The sequence below is a fragment of the Myotis lucifugus genome, unplaced genomic scaffold (genome assembly GCF_000147115.1).
Source record: "Myotis lucifugus unplaced genomic scaffold, Myoluc2.0 scaffold_0, whole genome shotgun sequence".
NCBI classification, from domain to species: Eukaryota; Metazoa; Chordata; class Mammalia; order Chiroptera; family Vespertilionidae; genus Myotis; species Myotis lucifugus.
Window position 1 is genome coordinate 54,119,257 of NW_005871048.1, and position 19,911 is coordinate 54,139,167.

At 40.0% G+C, this 19,911-nt stretch overlaps 1 pseudogene; it reads left to right on the forward strand.

The window, feature by feature from the left end:
• The first annotated feature begins 2,395 nt into the window (after positions 1-2,395).
• LOC102431822 overlaps positions 2,396-19,911 on the forward strand; it is a 58,812-nt pseudogene continuing 41,296 nt past the window's right edge.

A 19,911-nucleotide genomic window follows, 5' to 3' on the forward strand; every position in this document is an offset into this window, starting at 1 on the left:
TGAGACTGATGCAAAGATGTTGCTGGGTTTTATAGGCTGGCCTCTTGGGATGTGGCAGCTTGCCATGATGCCATCAGTTTAGACTAATGATTGCACAGAATTCTCATGAAGCAGATGGCTACTCACCACAATATTAATATTATTTTGCTTTGTACATTTAGGGAAAAAAGTCATTTCCACGGTTGCAAAGGAAAACCTCGCTTAGATTTTATAAAGAATGATCTGCAACAGAAATAACATGCTGTCAAGACCTGTTTTATATGCTTTCATTATCAGTGACAAATTGTGATATTAATTCTATAGCAAATTTGTGCTTGGGATTTTAGCATCATGCTCAGCCATTTCCTTCCCCTGCATAGCTCACTGTAGAATAAAATGCTATGAATTTTACCTTGGAGGGATCAACAGCTGGATTTAAATGTCATCCTGTAATTTGCTTGGAGATACTATTGTTTATAAATTTGAAGAGTGGATATTCTTTGACAGGATTCGGAAGGAAGTGGACGTTGGCAGTAATAGCTTAGATAATCCAGGTAGCAGAGACACTTCTGCCTGGATTCCCCTAATCATGTAGCCAAAACAAAAGAAGTTTATTTTGTTGGAACCAGTCAGGTCATTACTCCTGGGCTGTTTTGTTTTGCTGATGACATTCTGGTTGTGTGTGTTGGGAGAGAGGATGGTGACAGGCCAGTTCATGCTGATGGAATGGCTGTCCTGTGATCTGTGTAATTCAGCACCGAGTGCCAATCATCATTTTATTGTGATCAGTGTTCTAGACTTCTGTAATGCTATTTTCAGGATAACTCACAAAGGTAACTCAGGAATGACTACTATTAGGGCACTAGGGAATTTAACATGACTTTGCCTCAAGCATAAGAATTTTAAAATTGGGGACACGAGAGTGAAATGGAACACTTGGCAGCAGTGTGTACTTCCTGTTCATTTCTCAGTCTCGAAGCCCAGCGTAGGCAGACGTGGGGTCATTGTGTGTAGCTTTTTTTTAAATAGACCAGATGTTTGGAAATGGTTTTTCACTTGCTTGGTTTTTAGATTTTTTTTATTCCTGTGAAGTCTTAAAACATAATGTATAAATAAAAGAAAAAAACACCCTCAACTAATTTTTGTATCTAGTGAACTAGTAAAAGACATAAAATCATCAAAAGATAGGAAACGGCTCATGAATAAGAGTAGAAGAAAATCCCATCTTTTCACAGAAAGGGTTGGAAGGAAGACTGAGTAAGGGACAATAGTCTTATTCTACTTAGGTCTATTTTGAACTGTTGGTAATTCATTTCCAAATCCAAAATAAGAAAAGTAAAGTCTTATTCAGTATCCAAGCGAGTGTTCCTTAACAGACCATCCTTAATTATATTCGACATCTAGTTTTTGACCACTTAGCAGTTTTTCAGCAATAAATTAGAAGGACAGGAGGTGACATGGTGTTAGATGGAAGTTTAATGACAGCGGAAGTGACAGCTGCCCTTGTGTGAAAAGAGAACAACAATCACCACAAAAAAGCAGATATTGAGGTTATTATAGCAGAAACACAATGATGAATTCTTACAAAGGTGACTCTGAAGTTTAAGAAAAGTTAAATTATAGTCACTTTTCCTTAGAAAGCTAGTAATGACTTCTTTAAGAAGCTGATGGATGAGTTAATGGTGAAGTTTAGCATATGAATAAGTGTGCTTCAATAATTTGTAAAATTCATTTATGTGGAATAGTAGATTTCCAATGATGCAGTTCATTAGGTGTCTTTGTATTTGAGTTGGGTCATATTAAATCAAACACTCTATCTCTCCCTGGGTAGTGATACAAGGAATACTGGTGTGGGTCAAATATCTGAAATTATTCACTTGGAGATTCATTCCTTTAGGCCTTGAAGCCATTTTCATTTTCACAGTCCTCCTGTTAAAATTAAAATGCCTATAGGGAAAGAAACTGTACCTTGGTAATACATGGGTATTACATTATTGGACTACTCTGGCAGTTAAATACTATGAGGATTTTATGCGGGATGAGTACTTATTCATTTCTTGAGCCAAAACTATCTTGGATACCGAGGAAAAGATTTTGGAGGTAAACTCAGCTTCTTTCAGTGCTATAGAACAGTCGCGCAACTTTCATTTTCACCTTCCCACGGAATAGAAATCTTTCAAGCTTGATGCACTGGAAACTTCCTTCCATGGTGCTAGCTCGAGCTGATAAATTGATCAGTCACTCTTTTGGACTAAATGACAAGCTTGCTGATACTACAATTGCAAAATAAACCTTTCAATTAAAGGACACTTGATATGCAAGGAGAACTAAAAAATGATTGATAATGTTGTGTACAATTGCTAGAGAAATAAGAAATATATGCAGTTCCAGCTAATATATACTGACACGGACAACTATGCTTCTGGTTAGTAATAACGAGAGAAGAAGAGGTGGAGACTGCAGAAGGCGTGAAAGAGATGCTGTGGCTGGTGTGGAAATCAGGCGAACTATTGGCCACATGCGCGCCTTGTTTAGAGAAAGCACCGATGGTAGGCTCTACCAACCTCAGTTCCATGTAGAAAAACATTCTGTAGGAGGATTGCTTAGTTTTAGGGTAATCATCCATTCTAATTGGAATAGTCCCAGGGTATGCATGTTGTACTGGTGTAATTATTATTAGTGCCTTATTTTACTGGCAGATGTGCTCTCTTGAGCAATAAATTATTATGTGGCCACTCCGCTTAATTTTGAGTAAAACAGAAGAGAAAAATATGGAGCCAATTTTGGAACTGGTCATTCACAGATAACCTCTCTCACAATCTCTTATTTCCTTACAAGGGAAATAATGAAAACACACCTGGCAGTCATAAGGCTAGTTTCCTACCTAGTAAAGAAATGACATCAAGCCCTACAGCAACTTCAACCTTTCCCCTTTACTGCCTTTATGTTCTATGGAGCCACCTATGTTCACTATGGAACTGATAATATCTAGGCAAAGATGAACATTCTGGATGAGAACTGTGGAAAGAAACAATGCCGGACTTCTATGTTTATATCCGACAGTGTATCAGCCAGAAATAGGAGGGGAACAGTGAAGTCCAGAGAAATGTTAACATTCCCTGCTACATCTGGCCCGAGCACTGTTTCTCCTTGGCATCCCACCCCCACTTCTAGCTGGCGAGGTTGTTGAAATGAATTTATCATCCTTTGGTAGTCATTGACACTGACAGCAGTGGACAGTAAATTTTTCACACTCTTCATGAATGGGTCTGGAAAGCAGTTTCAGAAATTTTCAAAGTGATTTTTGGGGGCAATATTCATTATATCAGGGACATATCCTTGCAAACATGAAGAACAGAAGAGCTAACTCTCAGCAATCACACAGAGTTGCTTTTAAGGTGTTTCTGGTTTTAAAAATCCTACTTACTAACTTTATATTCACTCTCTTATGTGACATTAGTATTTTTTTAAAATTTTTTTTGCTATTGGCTCTTGGAGTGTGTTAGCGTGTAGCTATTTGCCCTTGGTGAAGGCAATTGAGAGATTTCTGAATATTGTGCTCACCTAATCGGACCATATCTTATTGCATTTTTGGCATCAATTCAGTGCCTTCATCTTTGTCTTCTTTTTTGCTTCTACCATGAAAACACTCTTGAGGAAAATTCTGAGGATCAAACAGTAGGATCCCACAGGGCATAGTACAAACAGGTAGTAGAAATATGACAGATATTAGGAGGACACATGAAGTATGGGGTGAAGTGAAAAAGAACTTAAGATAGTGAAGTCCAGAAGTGTAGTCCTTAGGACCCCCAATACTGTGATGTAGGCATGAAGAGAACAGTGGGTTAGCAAGCGTTCCAGTTATTCCATCAAGTAAGAGGGGAGTGTGAGTTCTCAGCAAAAGTGAAGTGGTAGCAAGGACCTCTGATTACTGATACAGTGTAGAACCCTGGATCTAAATCCTAGCAGCTCTCCCTAATAGATCTGTGACTTTAGCAGATTGTTAATGTCTCTTTGCTTCAGTTTCTTTATCTTGAACTGGACATAATTGCAGTATCCATCTAATAGGGTTGACATGACTCAGTCTATAAAAAGAGCTTAGAAAAGTCACAGGCACATAATGAGCACTCAGTAAATGTTAGCTGTCTAAAAACACCCTGACTGGTAGTTTCTGGCATGATCCTCTCCCTATAGTGATGTAAAGTGTAACCGAACATTGCTGAGCCAGGAAGGACTTAGCTAACAGGACAGGCAGCAATGTAGCCCTGTAACAATAGTAGTATTTCTCTGTGACACAGTGTGGATTCTCAGCTTGAAGTCACAGTTCCTGACCAGGCCAAGAAAGACAGAGTGCTGAATGATTACCAAGTAGAATGGGACATTTATGACCAAAAGTCTAGGCATCCATTGGGAATACCAATTGGCCCTAAAGCAATGATTTGTTGCCCTTTGATGGTAAGTGCTAGAAAAACAAAGCATCTCATCTTTTCTTGTTCTCTTCCTGTTCACTCTGTGTCCTTAGAGATGGTGCTTAGTGCTGGGGAGAGTGTATTATCCGCTTCTAGTGAAGGATAAACTATTCCCTACAACTGGCGTGTCTCAAAGTCCTGTTGCTTACCTTCTTAAATCTAAAGCATCTTGAACACTGATTATGCAAGTGAAACGGACTCTCCCAGTTTCTCATATCAGTGCTCAGTAAACTAGCCGTTCTTGAGTGTATCTAGGACTGTGCTGAGAATAATGGGCTTATCAGACTTTTCCCACCCTCAGTGAACTTACGATCTAATTGTGAAATAAAATAGTGTGCTTTTAAAAAATACATGTTTTTATTGATTTCAGAGAGAAAGGGAGAGGAAAAGAGAGATAGAAACATAAATGATGAGAGAGAATCATTGATTGGCTGCCTCCTGCATGCCCCACACTGGGAACTGAGCCCTACAACCCAGGCATATGCCCTGACTGGGAATCGAACCTCAACCACTTAGTTCACAGGTCGATGCTCGACCACTGAGCCATGGCGGCTGGGACAACATTGGTGTGCTTTTGACTATTATACTGCTGGATATCAATGCAATTACTGTGTGTAAAAACAAACAAACAAACAAACAAACAAGAAAACCTTTCAACCCCTTCTTCACATGTGTTCTGATAGTGCAGCCCTTCCTTTCTGACTTGTCTTAATTCACCATCCTGGTAGCACAACACCTAATGCAGTGCACTGGCTATGTTTGACGAATGAGCCTGGTAAATTAATCACTCCCTAGCTTGTTTCTGCCTGAATAAAGACAAGACCCTGTTTTCCACATGCACATTACAAAGGCTTTTGTAATTTGTCTGCTCTTACCTAACATTTTTGTACCTGAATTCTCCAGTGCTATTTTTAACACCTTGATTTACTTCATTTTTTTTATTTAAAAAAAATATTTGAGGTCATCTATGTGAGGTGCCTATTACAGTGTCTAAGACATAAAAAGTGATCAATGACAGTTAATTCAACTTAATCATACTTGTTTGTTCCTCCATATACACTTCCAAATCGTTCTTTTCAATCATGTAACACATCTAAGTCCATTTCCTTGCTATGCATTTATTCTCACAGATGGAAGATAAAACTAAAATGGGAGGGGTATTATCTCTCTCTCCTGGAAGGAACACAGGCCCAAGTAGTATATTCTGTGGAGCAAGAGTAAAAACAATAAATGTCAGAATATACTTCCCATTAATCAGGTAAAATTATGTTCCTATGTTCACAGCTTTGTATTTTATTGTATAAATTCTATGCTCTTTTCAGTCATTGCTGATGATTGTACTGAGCAATGGTCAGTAAAGACTACTTTTCGCTCCCCATGCAGTGTTCCTGACTTGTACCCAAAGGCTTTCTCTCAGGTAACTTGCTCGGTCCTTTCATAGCAGCAACATGGAACATCATTTTAAAATCTTGCAAAACCTCAGGTTTATACGTGGTCATATTATTTGTTTAGTCTTTAAAAATATTCTTTTTCTACAAAGTAACTTTCATTTTTTTTCTTTGAACTGGACTATAAAACATGGCATGGCATGGCATGAATTGGATTTTCATGATTCTTCCTCAAATTTAGGCTTTCTTGTCACTGGCAGATTATTTTTTACCTCTTGGAAGATGAATTGCATTGTGTCATTCATCTCAGAGTACTCCTTTGAGATGAAGTAAGAAAATAATAAATATGGTTCTACACACACTTTTAAAAAAATATACTTCCTTTATTGACTTCAGAGAGGAAGGGAGAGAGAGAGAGATAGAAACATCAATGATGAGAGAGAATCATAGATTGGCTGCCTCTTGCATGCCCCCCACTGAGGATCGAGCCCACAACCTGGGCATGTGCCCTTGGCTGGAATTGAACCCAGGACCCTTCAGTCCACAGGCTGATGCTCTATCCACTGAGCCAAACCAGCTAGGGCTCTACATACACTTTTAAGTGGGCGATTTGTTAGAAGACTATGACCAAAATGGGAAAAATGCCATCAGTTTCTGGAGGTTTCTGGCGCTCAGGCCTGACGGCACTCTGGATTTGGTTAGAGCGCTCTCAGGTGGGAAAGCTGAGGTCCACCTTCCCCTTCCCATCACAGGCTTCACCAGTTCTGATTCTCTTGTGCATCCACCAGGCTTCTTTGGATGTATATTCAGATCATTTGGCCATTTCTATTACAGCATCCCCTGGGGATACCAAAAGACTACCAATTATAATTTCATTTAGAACTTGTATTAAATGGAACAATCTCTTTTAATTTTACCAGACAGTGAAATTAATTTAGACTTTAAAAATATTAATCTGAATGAATGAAGATGAAGATATATAATATTAACTCTTCACTTTAGAGCTTGCTCTCTGTCCAATATTAAAGATGAACTCTGGCTACAAAAAATGCCCACAAAACAATCAGAAGATTTTGTTATTTTCTTTTACCTAGAGGACTGGTTTATCTTTATTTGTGTTGGTTGGTAGTAAAACCCAATGCCCAGGAAGATGAAACACTGGTAGATAGTCCTCAGAAATGGCTCAGAAAATTTATCCCATTTAGACCTCAGCTCTGATGAAGCACAGCCAGTATCCCAAATACGTGCTCTTGTCAGCAGCACAGTGTTTGACACTCTTCAGGCTTCTATTATATTATACAACTACTATCCTTTTTGCCAACTCTCAATGGACAATTAACTATCTCACTGAATTCTTATCTAGTTCTGAAGAAGTGACTAAAGGCCAATTATAAAAACTTGTGTTAACTTGAACCTTTGGCTATTACAACCCTCTGTCTTTTGTAAGATGGTCATGATAGGCTTTAAACTCTGAATCTTTTATTTTTTTTATGTCCTATTGATGTGAAGCAAGCAGTGTAAGGTCCAAAAGAAACTGAGATAGAAGAGAAGTAAGGATTGTTTGTGATTTCAGCTCTATAACTGCATACAGTAAATAATGATGCATTCAGTAAGACAAATTGGAATGAGGAGGCAGGAGACATAAAAAATACCTATACATCCCTTTTCTGTAACTTTTTTCATATCTAAGACATAGACTTTTATTTAGAGGAGAACTTATAAATCATGTCGGAGGCCGTTGCACTTAATGCAATGTCTGTATGGGTGACCAGTTGGCATGGCAATGATAGATGGACTCACACAACTGGGTCTGGTGGTTCAAATGTAGTTCACTTTGGCAGTGACTAAAAGTCTTTATGATCCAGCAATTGTTCAGCGACCTGGATGAAATGAATTGGTCTCTTTCCCAGTGAATTGCTGTCCATGTCAGAAGACTAGAATGTAACCGGTACTAATTGTCTCCCTGGTTGATAGTTTCCGAAACAGAGTTAAAGAGGTCATAAAGAAGGGTGACGAAATGTTCTGTCTTTTCACACCATCGCTCATTTATTGAGCTCATTGCACCAGGTCATCCCATATGCTAGGCAGAGAGGAGGAAACCATTCATTGTTGCAACCTTAGTTAAACCGAGCCTATCTTAAATGACACGTCTTCAATTCTCTTGATTATCTCTGTGACAAAAATCTTTATGCACGCCAAATCTAGTCCAACACCTTCACCCCTAGGGGAGGAGGGACAGAAACAGAAGCAGTGTTAAGAGAGAAAGTAGTCTTAAAATGACAAATGCTTCTGCTCATTTAGAGCAAAGTCCAGATTTAAAAGATTTGTGGAATTAGCTTCATAGTTTCTTTATAATTACATCCCACTGTGTTAGAGTTGATTTAAAATTTATTCTCATTGATGCTTGTCCTTCAGGACCCATTAGAATATTTTTAAACTTTTTGTCCTACACAAAATGAAGTCCAGAAGAATTTTCCCTGGATGGGAGAATTAATAATGTGAAGATGTTGTTCTCTACGAAAGGAATTGAAAAAATAGAAGTCAATCCCAATCAGCATCCACACAATTGGTGTAAAGTCCATAGGGAAAAATTCCAAGAGAGTTAATAATAATGAGGTACACACAATAATATTAAAAAGATAAAAGAGTTAGTGCAATAAAATAATGTGAGACTGGAAGTTAAATAGACAAACAGATCAATGGAACCCAACTGGGCAGTGGCCACATACACACATCCCCACATATGGGAAGTTAGTATTTGTTAATCATGGTATTTCAAATCTATGAGATGTTTGGATAATTGAGCATTCAAAAGAAAAACAAAATTGGGTTCCCCCTCACACCATACACAAAAGATAAACTGCAGATGGATCAAAAGTCTAAATATAAAAATTATAAAAGTGTTTGTGAAGAAAATGTTTGTGTTTGGAGTGGATTTCTTAACTAAAATACAGAAACCAGAACCCATAGAGAAAGCACCATGGCCAGATCAGAGTACATAAATATACCAAATTCTGTAAAAGACAGACAATCCAAAGTAAAAATACAAACAGCTAATGTGAAAATTATTGTGCCATATATAACCCGTGTAGGTGACTAATATTCCTAATATTTAAAGAGTTTTTCCAATACAGTGAGAAAAATATTCACCACTTAGTAGAAAAATGGGCAAAGGATATGAACAGTTACTTCAGAGATGAAGAGCTGGAAAGGACTGATGAACAAATAAAAAATTGTTCAGCTTAAGTACTAACTAAGAAATGAAAATTAAAACAGTATACCTTTTCCTGGTTATTAGAGTGGGACAGTATAAAGAAAATTGAAAACATTCTGTACCATGCTATGCTGGGCTATGCTGAGGCATGAAATTGACCTTTCATTCTCTTCTGCATTGAAGTGAATTTGTAAAACCTTTGGAGCTTAGTTTGGTAATAAATGTTAAAAATTTAAATGCACAGTTTCTATAACTTAGAAATATCATTCTAAGGAACCTCACTTATAGTTATAGGTTCTAAAGCATATGTTTGTGCCTATCACAAACATAAATGTCCATTAATAAGAAAATGGTAAAATAAATCACATCACACCTGTACAATGGATTCTGTATAACCATTGAGAAGAATGGGGTAGAGTTACGCACACTAGCATGAAAAAATGTTTTTGCTATATTGTTTAGTGAAGAAAATGTGTAGTATAATGACAGTTCTTTAATCTGTGTGTGTTTGTGTACATTTCTGTATATCTTAGGAAAACATTGCGAAGTATGTGTCCCCAGTTATTGGAAAGTAGTGATAGTTGAAAAGATGAGTGGAACTGGAGAAGCCAAGGTGGGACTTTTACTTTCATAAAAAACTTTGTTTGAAAGGATGCAAATATGAATAATTGTCTGGACTTGAAATTTTGGGCTTTTCAGTTAGATAGGTTTTTGCCTGCATAGTCACACCATGCATATACTTGTCAACTCCTCCCCCTCCCCTTTTTTTATGTTAAGGCCAAAGCAGGAATTATCATTAGTCTGCTCAGCAAAGGAGCAATTAGACCTGGCTAAGTAGGCCATTGACAGTGTATAAAGCACCACCACGGGTTTGAGGGTGCCGCATTCTGGAATATAGATAAAAGGAAAGTGACCATTCAGTGCCTGTTGGGAGAATGTTTGCCTTCCTGTCACTGATGCTTAATTTCAGTCATTTGCTGTTGGTTCCTTTTTTTTTAAATTCTTTGTTGTTTAAAGTATTACATAAGTCTACTTTTTCCCCCATTGACCTCTCCCCGACCACCCCACCCCCCAGCACATGCCCTCACACCCTCCCCCCCATCTGTGTTCATTGGTTATGCTCATATGCATACACACAAGTCCTTTGTTTGGTTCCTTTTTTTAAAATGAATGCATAATACCTATAATATATGACTCTCAATAAGTAAGTGTCAATTTTGCAAAATGATTGTCAGTTGGAAAGCTAATTTAAAAAAAACCTTTGGGTTTTAAATTCAGTGTTTTAGTAACATGTGGATATTGTTAAAATGGGAACATCTTGCTCTTTTTTTTTGGTTGTTTTTGCACTTTTTTCTGTAAATAGCTTCAGTAGTTCATGTTGTCAAATTGGCATTTGAATCAAGGAGGGAATCTGTTGTCCCCTCAAATAAAGAAGTGTGGCAAAATTTCCAAAAGACTTAAATGCAAAACTTGCTTCTATATTCATCCTATATAATAAAAGACTAATATGCAAATCGACCAAACTGTGGAATGACCAGTCGCTATGACACATACTGACCACCAGAGGGCAGATGCTCAACGCAGGAGCTGCCCTCTGTTGGTCAGTGCACTCCCACAGGAGGAACACCACTCAGCCAGAAGCTGGGCTCATGGCTGGCGGGTGCAGTGGCTGTGGTGCAAGCATCTCCCGCCTCTGTGGTAGCACTAAGGATGTCCGACTGTCAGCTTAGGCCCGCTCTAGCCGTCATGTCATTCGGACATCTCCCGAGGTCTCCTGGACAGCGAGAGGATGCAGGCTGGGCTGAGGGACCCTCCTCCTCCAGTGCACAAATTTCATGTACCAGGCCTCTAGTGTTTTTATAACAAAGCATGGAAATGCACTTTCTGATTTCTTGAAGTGAGGAATTACTTTCTGAGGTACCAAATTGCTTGAAAAATCACTTTTTCTCATTCATTTTCTTTTTCTATCTTTAGTATAACAGTTTCTGTTACTGGTTTTTGCAACAAGTTTGTTATTTGTTTTTACTCAGCACACATCAAACTAGATATTTATATTTTGATATCTAATTTTTTTTTTTACCATGACCAGTATCCTAATTTATAGCTATGATGTCAAGTTGATATCTCCCATATGGGAGATATTTTATTACCAGATTGTATGAGAATGATTCTTCTGTTTATACCACAGCTTTCTGTTCTCATTTCTTCTAAGGAACATTTTTCTTTTTCATAGGTAAAATCTTAATTTAAGGGATCAGTGATGGGGAGTGATTATGGCATTTGCTCAATACTAAGCTAGTGAGAAGGAATTATGGAGATCAATTTCCCTGAAAAGCTGCTTTGACTTGCTAATCTGTTATTAAAGATTCTCTAATATTTTAGTTCTGTAGCACCTCTTGGCTTTCATAAAGTAAAATAAAACATTTACCTCTGACCTCTTTACAGTCCGTACAACTCCCTGTATATATGAAAGTGTGGAGACTGATAAAGAGGGTTCCCACCTGGTGGCAGGACCGGTCTTGAAAGAGCTCACCTCTTGCTCAAGGGGAAGTGGCCAGGAAAAATGATCTTCACGTTCATTATATTCTTGATCTTCCTGCTAAAAGAGAGAGAAAGGAGCCCTGGTAGGGATGGCTTAGTTGGTTGGAGCATTGTCCTGTACACCAAAAAGATTGCAGTTCGATTCCCTGTCAGGGCACAAACCTAAGTTGCAGGTTTGATCACTGGTCAGGGCATATACAGGAGACAACTGATCTATGTTTCTTTCTCACATCTCTCTCTCTCCCTCTCCCTCTCCCTTCCCCTATCTCTAAAAATCAATAAAATTATATCCTTGGTTGAGGATTAAAAGAAGAGAGAGAGAGAGAGAGAGAGAGAGAGAGAGAGAGAGAGAGAGAGGAGAGATAAAAACATAAAAAGCTAAGAAAAGTTAAGTCAAAATCAAGGCAGATTTCAAAAGACACTTATAAGTGGATATTTATATAACTACTAGAGGCCTGGCACACGAAATTCATGTGGGGGTATGGTCCCTAGGCCTGGCCTGCGATCAGGGCCATCTTCCCCAGTTGTCCACAGTTGGCCCAGCCCCCCACTGCCATCCACCCCCAGTTCCCTGTTTGCCATCAGGTGATCAGTGCCTGACAGCCGGGGAAAGGGACTGACAGGTCGGCTGTTCCTGCCTGCTCGCCGGCCCCACCCCCACCGTGGGTGGCCATCAGGCGATCAGACCCTGCCGGCCGGGGAAAGGGACCAAGAGGTGGTCAGTGCGCCTCATAGTGACTGGTCCAGCGGTCGTTCTGGTCATTCTGCCTTTAGGGTCAATTTGCATATTACCCTTTTATTATATAGGATTTTATCCATGGGAATAAAAGTTAACAATTGTAAAAGCACTTTGGGGATAAATTCATGAGATTTAGTGGTGGCAATTCACATTCTAGGCAGGCAGGTCCTTGATGTCAGCCTTGGAAGTAGAACAGCTTTTCTGGCTAAATATCAAGAGCCAGGCACAAAACTGTTGGAACGCATTGAACTGATACTTCTGAGTGGACCCTAAATAAAAATAATTTATATGTGTCTTAGTAATGAAATGATGCAGACATTATTTTCAGTGAAAAGCACTGTGATATAATAAAGTTTGTGGAAGCATTTACTAGTAAGTCCAGGTTGAGGGGATGTCTGTGCAGAGCAGCCTGTTGACAAATAGACGCTTAACTAAATCACTCATTGTGCAGGGACTAAGGGTGATGGCCACTGATGCCAAGGGGCATCCAGGGCCTGCTCACTGGGGTATGTACAGCAGTGAGCAAGCTTAAATGACTCGGTGTTCAGAGAAGGAACACAGCCATGGTCAAGAGCTGCTGCGCACCTGTGTGGTTCAGCAAGGAGCAAAAGCACACACCACCCTCATTCCCCTGCGTGCGCGGAAATTAGGCTTCTCTTGTCTGGTTTGCATGTTTATTGGGCAGGAAATGATCTATGATCTGTCAGTTTAACTTAGAACTTGTATTTTCGATGGAACTGACATTGGGTTAAAAAAAATCAATATAAGACTTAAAAGATAAAGTAATGTTATCTTATTGACAGCTATCAATAATGGATAATGAGGCCATAGTTTGCACTTTCTTGAACAAATAATGACTTGAGCCTATCAGTAGGTTATAAATGAAATTCTAATGATGTAGAATTTTTAGCTTGAATTCCAGTCTTAGACATTCATGTAATGAATATGTGGAAAAGTGGCAATTTGAGTGTGAGAATTCAAGTATGTGTTAGAAACTTTTTTCAGAGATGAAATGGTTTTTATTTAAATGCATGGAATGATATTATTACAATTTCCTTTAAATTTTTTATTGTTGAAAGTATTACAGATATCCCTGTTTTTTCCCCCATTGACCCATTCTAGCCTGCATCCACCCCCTGCCCCAGGCTTTTGTTTTATTATTATTTTTTTTACAAATAGTTAGATTTTTAAGTAAAAATACTTTTCCCCTTTGCAAACAGAACCATTGCACATGTATATGTGACATGTGAGTACATGTGATATGACACAGATTTTTTTTCAGTTTATAGGACATCATTATAAATTTATTGAGAAGAAAGGAAATATAAATTGCTCAGGCAATCTAATAAAATTCAGTTAGAAATAATTGAGTTTAAGATACTCAAGTTAGTATCAGTTCAAGATAAAAATACATTTTTGTATTCTGTGCAAGTAAGGTCACTGTTATAGTTGCTATTTTTTCCCTGATGTGGTTTAAAATAGAAGAGGAAAAGTACAACTCCAGAGCGCTTTCCATTAGGTTAGCTTTCTAGAAAATTAGGATCCTCAGAAAGGGAGAGATGAAATAGATTTTTTAAAAAATTCTCTCCTCTGTGCTTTATTCATAATAGCCAAAACTTATAAGTAGTTAAGATATTCTTTAATAGGTGAATGGATAAACAAGCCATAGTATACCCATGCAATAAAATATTATTTGGGATAAAAAGAAATGCCTATTAAACCATGTAAAGACCTGGAATTTAAGGTACTTAAATGCATATTGCTAAGTGAAAGAAGCCTGTCTGAAAAGGCTGTACACTCTGATTCTATTTGACATTCTGAAAGGAATAGAGACGGAAAAAGATCAGTGGTTTCCAGGGGTAAGGGTGAATTAGAGAGGAGGTAGGAAATAGATGGAGCATAGGAGGTTTTTAGGGCAGTGAAACTACTCTGTAATGGTGGATACATGACATCATGTATTTGGCAAAACCCATAGTTGAAAAAGTGGATGAAATACTATGAATTAGTATATCCAATATTTAGAAGAAAAAATGAGAATTGTACTTAAAAAAAACCCTGGGGAGATTATGCTCTAAAATAAAGACAGTGATTTTTTTTTCCTGACTAGTAGCAGACCTTACATTTTCTTTTATCCATTTTTACATTTCCTAATCCTATATATTAAAAGGGTAATATGCAAATTGTCCCCTTGAACTCCTGAGGGGACACTTTGCATATTAGCCTTTTTATAGATATAAAAGCGCAATATGCTAAGTTTCCGACCGTTTGACCATTCGACCAGTCGCTATGACGTGTACTGACCACCAGGGGACAGACGCTCTGACCAGTAGGTTAGCTTGCTGCTGGGGTCTGGCCGATGGGGATTGGGCGAGACGGCTGGACATGCCCTGGAGGCAACTTCCCGCAGTCCCTCCCTGGCCTCTAAAATATTTCTTCTAATTTAATTTCCTTTCAATGTGCACAAATCTGTGCACCAGGCCTCTAGTGTCTATATAAATCCCACTATTCCTTTGTCCTGATCATTTTCCATAAGTAATTATTCCTTGTTTTGTATTAACTCTAATATATATATTTTCATAAGTCATATTGAATACTTACTGTCTCTCTCCAGGGTTTTCCCCTACGTAACAGTAGGTTCTTTAAAGCAAGGAATTTTGACCATTACCTTTGTATTCCTAGGACTTAGGAGGGTACCTGGCATTATAGAAGGCTCTCAAATAATGTTTCCTAACTAGAGCTCAGTGATGAAAGATGGGCTAGGATAATACTACTCAAATTAACCGTGAATTATGTAAAATACACAGACTCTGATGAAAAAGCAAAGATTATTGATTCATTATATGAAGAGGGAGCAATAGGTTTGAGGACAAATATTACATACTTCTTTTAAAAATGTATAATTGCATATCATTTCCAAAAAGTTCAATAGAAGTCCAGGAGATTAACATATGCTTCTCGTGTTATTTTTTCTCCCCATTGCATTAAACTATATGTAGCAATAATAGCTCTCTATAGAAGTATTTGATTCAATTATATTAATTTCTCGGTCTTAACGATGCTTATCAAATTAGTTCATTAAAGTAAAGAACATCTGACTAACTTTCAAAGTGCCTTCCTGAGATGAATGAGAACTTCATGAAACTAAAGAAAAAGAGTTAACTACTTAAAAAAACATCAGAAGAGTTTTTCTCAAACTTTGTTCAAATTTTGTGGTGAGTTTGGGCAGCAGTGGGCAAGGGGCTCTGGTACTCTGGTTAAGTGCTGATGTGCTTCTGTTTGGAGAAGTTCAGCCAACCAGTTCTATAAGGGGAACATGAGGAGAGAGGAGTTGCTGTGCTGGCAGTGACGGGGCTGTGAATGGCACGGGTAATGAGCTTGTCTGAATCCTTGGTGACTCAATGGCATGCTTTACTTGCTAGCTTTCAAGTGGGAGTTACTGCTTCACTGCTGGCGACAAGGCTCACCTTCTCTTGTTTTTCTTCTGAATGCACTCTGCAGGAAGTAAGAGCCACAGCCCGCCTTGGACATTCCAGAGCCTTTGGATTTAATGGGCACAGGGAATGTGTTCAGAAGCTTCCTGTTTGGTGATCACATCCTTTGTTCTTTTGTGCATGTCCTATGTGAACTTTGCTCCAGACAAATTAGCCTAAGGCCAGGCCTTAAAAAGAGATTCCAAGAAAGACACAAAATGCAAGAAAAGGGAGTACTCATTTAATTCTATTTAGTTTCTAGTTTTAGCCGGACATTTATCATTTTCACCTTTAATTCCTTCTAAGAATGTTAGTAATTTACAGCTTATTTTGTTATGAGAATACAATAGCTTCTTTTCCCTAAAGTTTTAAGTACTGGTCAACTTTAGGAGCAAGAGATTCTTACATTTAATGGGGGAACAACTTGATCAGCATGTCTGCTTGAAGTTTTTACTGTCTGTAATTTGAGGCAGCAATAGGTCTGAAGAATAGTTTCCTTACTAACCTGGAATAATTTGATTACTTTGTCAAGTTAAAAAGATAAGCAAGAATTGTGATAATAGTTCAGGATAAAAATGTATTGTATTCCAGAATTAAAAAAATAAGTTGGACAGTCAATTATGTAACACAAACTTTGTACCTCTCTCAGTATAATATTTATTTGTAAGTGTGGCAATATTTTTTCTAAAAGAGGTGAGTGACAAGAAGCGACCTGGTTAAGAGCATTGTGAAATGGCCAAGCTGTGCATACATTGGAGCACATGTCTCTGCTTCTTATGGTCCCGAGGGAGACTTGATAGATAAAACACGGTCTGTGGTGCAGGCTTTTCAAATATACACAGAGAGCTAGAACAGCTAAGAGGAAAGAGAGAAGTAAGCAGGCAGGGAATAGAGGGAGAGAAAAGTCGGGGTAACGAAGAGTATGACAGTAGAATAAAACAGGACAAAAGAGAAAGATGAGAGACTTATAAAGTCCCTTGTAGTATGATCTGGGAAAGAATAGTTAGACCATCAACTTGTTAAGAGATTTATGAATGGGTCACACAGGATTTGATAATGATGAAACCTGCAGATATCTTAAGTAATGTTACCTTTAAGAAATCAGCAGCGCCGTGTTGTCTCCTTCAACTATGGGCCTCTTCTCAAATATCTTTCCTGTGAGAAGGCTGGAACTCAGAAGGCTTGTGATATGCTATCCCATATTTTTAAAGGCCTATCCATATTTTTGATTGGCGACCCTCCAAATGCCTGCCCACTACAGTTCCGATCTCTGAGGGAAGGGTTGCTGCTCAAAAGGGGCAGGCTCACTGTGGGGCCCTCAGAACTCCACACCTGAAGTTGTGTCACACAAGTTCCCTCCACATCATACATCTGCGAGTTGTAATTCATGGAAACCCATTCCAATACAGTGAAATTTAGTAATAACGGAAGTGGATACCAGCTACTTCAACACAAAAGGATTTATCTATTTTTAGGGCTTGGTACAACACCCGGATACAAAAATATTAAATCACCAGAAAAAAAAATTAGTAGTGTTGTAAAGGATAGGAGAAGACAGAAAAGAACAAAGGACTTTTCTTGAATCAAATGCAAATGCAAATGACCTGCAAGATTCTGCAAACAGTCTTTCTCCTGACAATGAGATTCATGCGGTGAAATCCATTTTTGAGACTCATTAGCAAATGCTGTGATCTTGCTTAGTTTCTACAGCAGCGTCTGTTTTTTTTTCTTTCAAATTGATTAGGAGACCTCTGATGTGGGAGAGCGAATCACTGAACTACCCCAGGTATTTCTGTAATTGGTTATCATGCTTAATTACAAATGTTTCAGCACAACCAATTTATTCTGGAGTAGATTTTTCTTGCCTTTCCACCGCTGCTCCTGCAAGTTCTGTTTTCTGTTTTCAAGGAGAGAAAGAGAGAGAGAGAAAGAGAGATATTAACCTTCTCCTGTGCATGTTTTGGTTCTTAATAAAGCAGATTAATGGATTGATAGCTTCATTCAAGGCATTCTATCAATAGTAGTAGTTGAAAATGAAATAAATGGAAACATGTATGTATTGGTTTGTAGTGGAAGGTCACTCATTGCAAACGATTACCAATCTTTCCTGGTTTTATTCTTTCCATTACCTCGTGCTGAGAGCTAGAAGTTCAGCCCTCTTTCCTCTCTCACCCTGTGATGGTGCTGGCTGACCTTCATGTATTCAACCCACTGGCTCCTGAGCTCATCAGAAATAAATGGACTAGAATAAAACAGACGAGGGCTCCACATAGCGCTGTTCATCATCTGGCGATCCTAAAGACCTGAGCAAGTGGCTAGTTGTCCTGGCTGCAGGCAGGGCACACATTGCCTTCTCCACAGTCTCTTACCAACAGCCTGGAGCATTCCAGAGTCCAATGATGGGAGACAGGACTCTGGCCAGGGCACTGGCTTCCTGCCCCCTGCCTCAGCCCTTCTGTGAGGATCTGCATGAACTTTGCAGTACTGAAGAAAGATGGCAAGACCCCGAGTGTAACATCTTATCGTTAGAATGAGATTTAAGAAAATGTGGACATTTCTTTTTCCAGGCCATTCTTGCTGGAGGCCACATGTCACAGGGGCACTGCTACCCATTCAGAAGTGTCTGCTGCCTGTGCTGTGACAGACACTCTGGCATAAAAGCAAAACACACCTTACCTGATGCCAACTTTGATTTCCGTCTCGGTCTTTCAGATTTAAAGAGTTATCATCCTATCTAATAAAAGAGAAACATGGTAATTAGCTGTACCTCCGCTACCCTTCCCATTGGCTAATCAGGGAGATATGCAAATTAACTGCCAGCCAAGATGGCGGCCGGCAGCCAGGCAGCTTGAAGCGAACAGGGAGGCTTGCTTGCTTCAGTGACGGAGGAAGCTAAGCTTCCCCGCCTGCCTTGCCGGCCTCTGAGCTTGCAGTTTGAAACATTGTTACAAATATAGAAGCTAAACAAAACCCCAGAAACCTGCTTTAGTCAGCCAGGCTTCAGCCAGGAGGACCACAACATTGTTTCAAATACAGAAGGTAAACAAAGGCCAGAAACCTGCTTTCAGCAGCCGAGCCTCAGAGAGAAAGCCGGCTCTCAGCTCCAGTGACAGGCATAGAAGGTAAATAAATGCCAGAATAAAAAGAAAAAGAAAAAAAGGAGAGGTTTGGAGCTTCAGTCGCCCGCCAGCCTGAAAATAGCCCTCAGCCCCTCACCCAGACTGGCCAGGCACCCCAGTGGGGACCCCAACCCTGAAGCAACAAGATGGCGGCTAATTTGCCTACTGAAGGCAGAAGGCAGCAGGCAAGGCTGTCTGCGGTCTGGGACCTGGATCTGTGACCCTGCCAGGTGGGGGGCAGTGCTTGAGGCTGTCCGCGGTCTCAGGACCCGAATCCGTGACCTGGTGGGCAGGGGGGCAGCACAGGAGGCTGTCCACAGTCCGGGACCCGGATCTGTGACCCTGCCAGGTGGGGGGCAGCGCTTAAGGCTGTGCACGGTCCCGGGACTCGGATCCGTGACCCTTCACAGCGGGGAGGCAGCCATCAGCGCCCAGGAGTGACTGCGCAAGATCTGCCTCCTGGCCCAGAAGGTGCAGGATCGCAGGGACAACCACCGTGGTGGGCCAGACTGACGTCCTCCTGGCCGCACCACGGGGGTTTGCGGATCTGCAAAGCCAGAGGCCTCTGGTGTGCACATACCCCCCTGGCGTGCGAACATCCCCCAGCACACTGTCACCCTCCCATGCCTGCAACAGTTGCAAACCAAGGCGTGCACAAGTTCCCTCCACCTCTCCACCACACTTCCATCAACCCAGCATGCCTAACACCCCCACAGGATGTGCACACATCCCCTCTGATGCGCTCACGTCCTTTGGAGAGTGTCTGGGTGTTCTGGGTGCTGAGAGTGGGCGCCTGTGAGATGACAGTGAGAGGGCGGAGTGGTGATGCCCTGTTCCCACGGAGGCCAGTGCAGCTATGAGATCACCTCTGGGGAGTTAATGCAGGTGCTGAGGCAGGAGCAGGTGCAGACAGACACACCTGGTGGGCGCGGGCGGCCCTCTCTGAGGTGCCTTCGGTCAGCGTTCAAGATCAAGAGCCCAGAGGCAGAGAG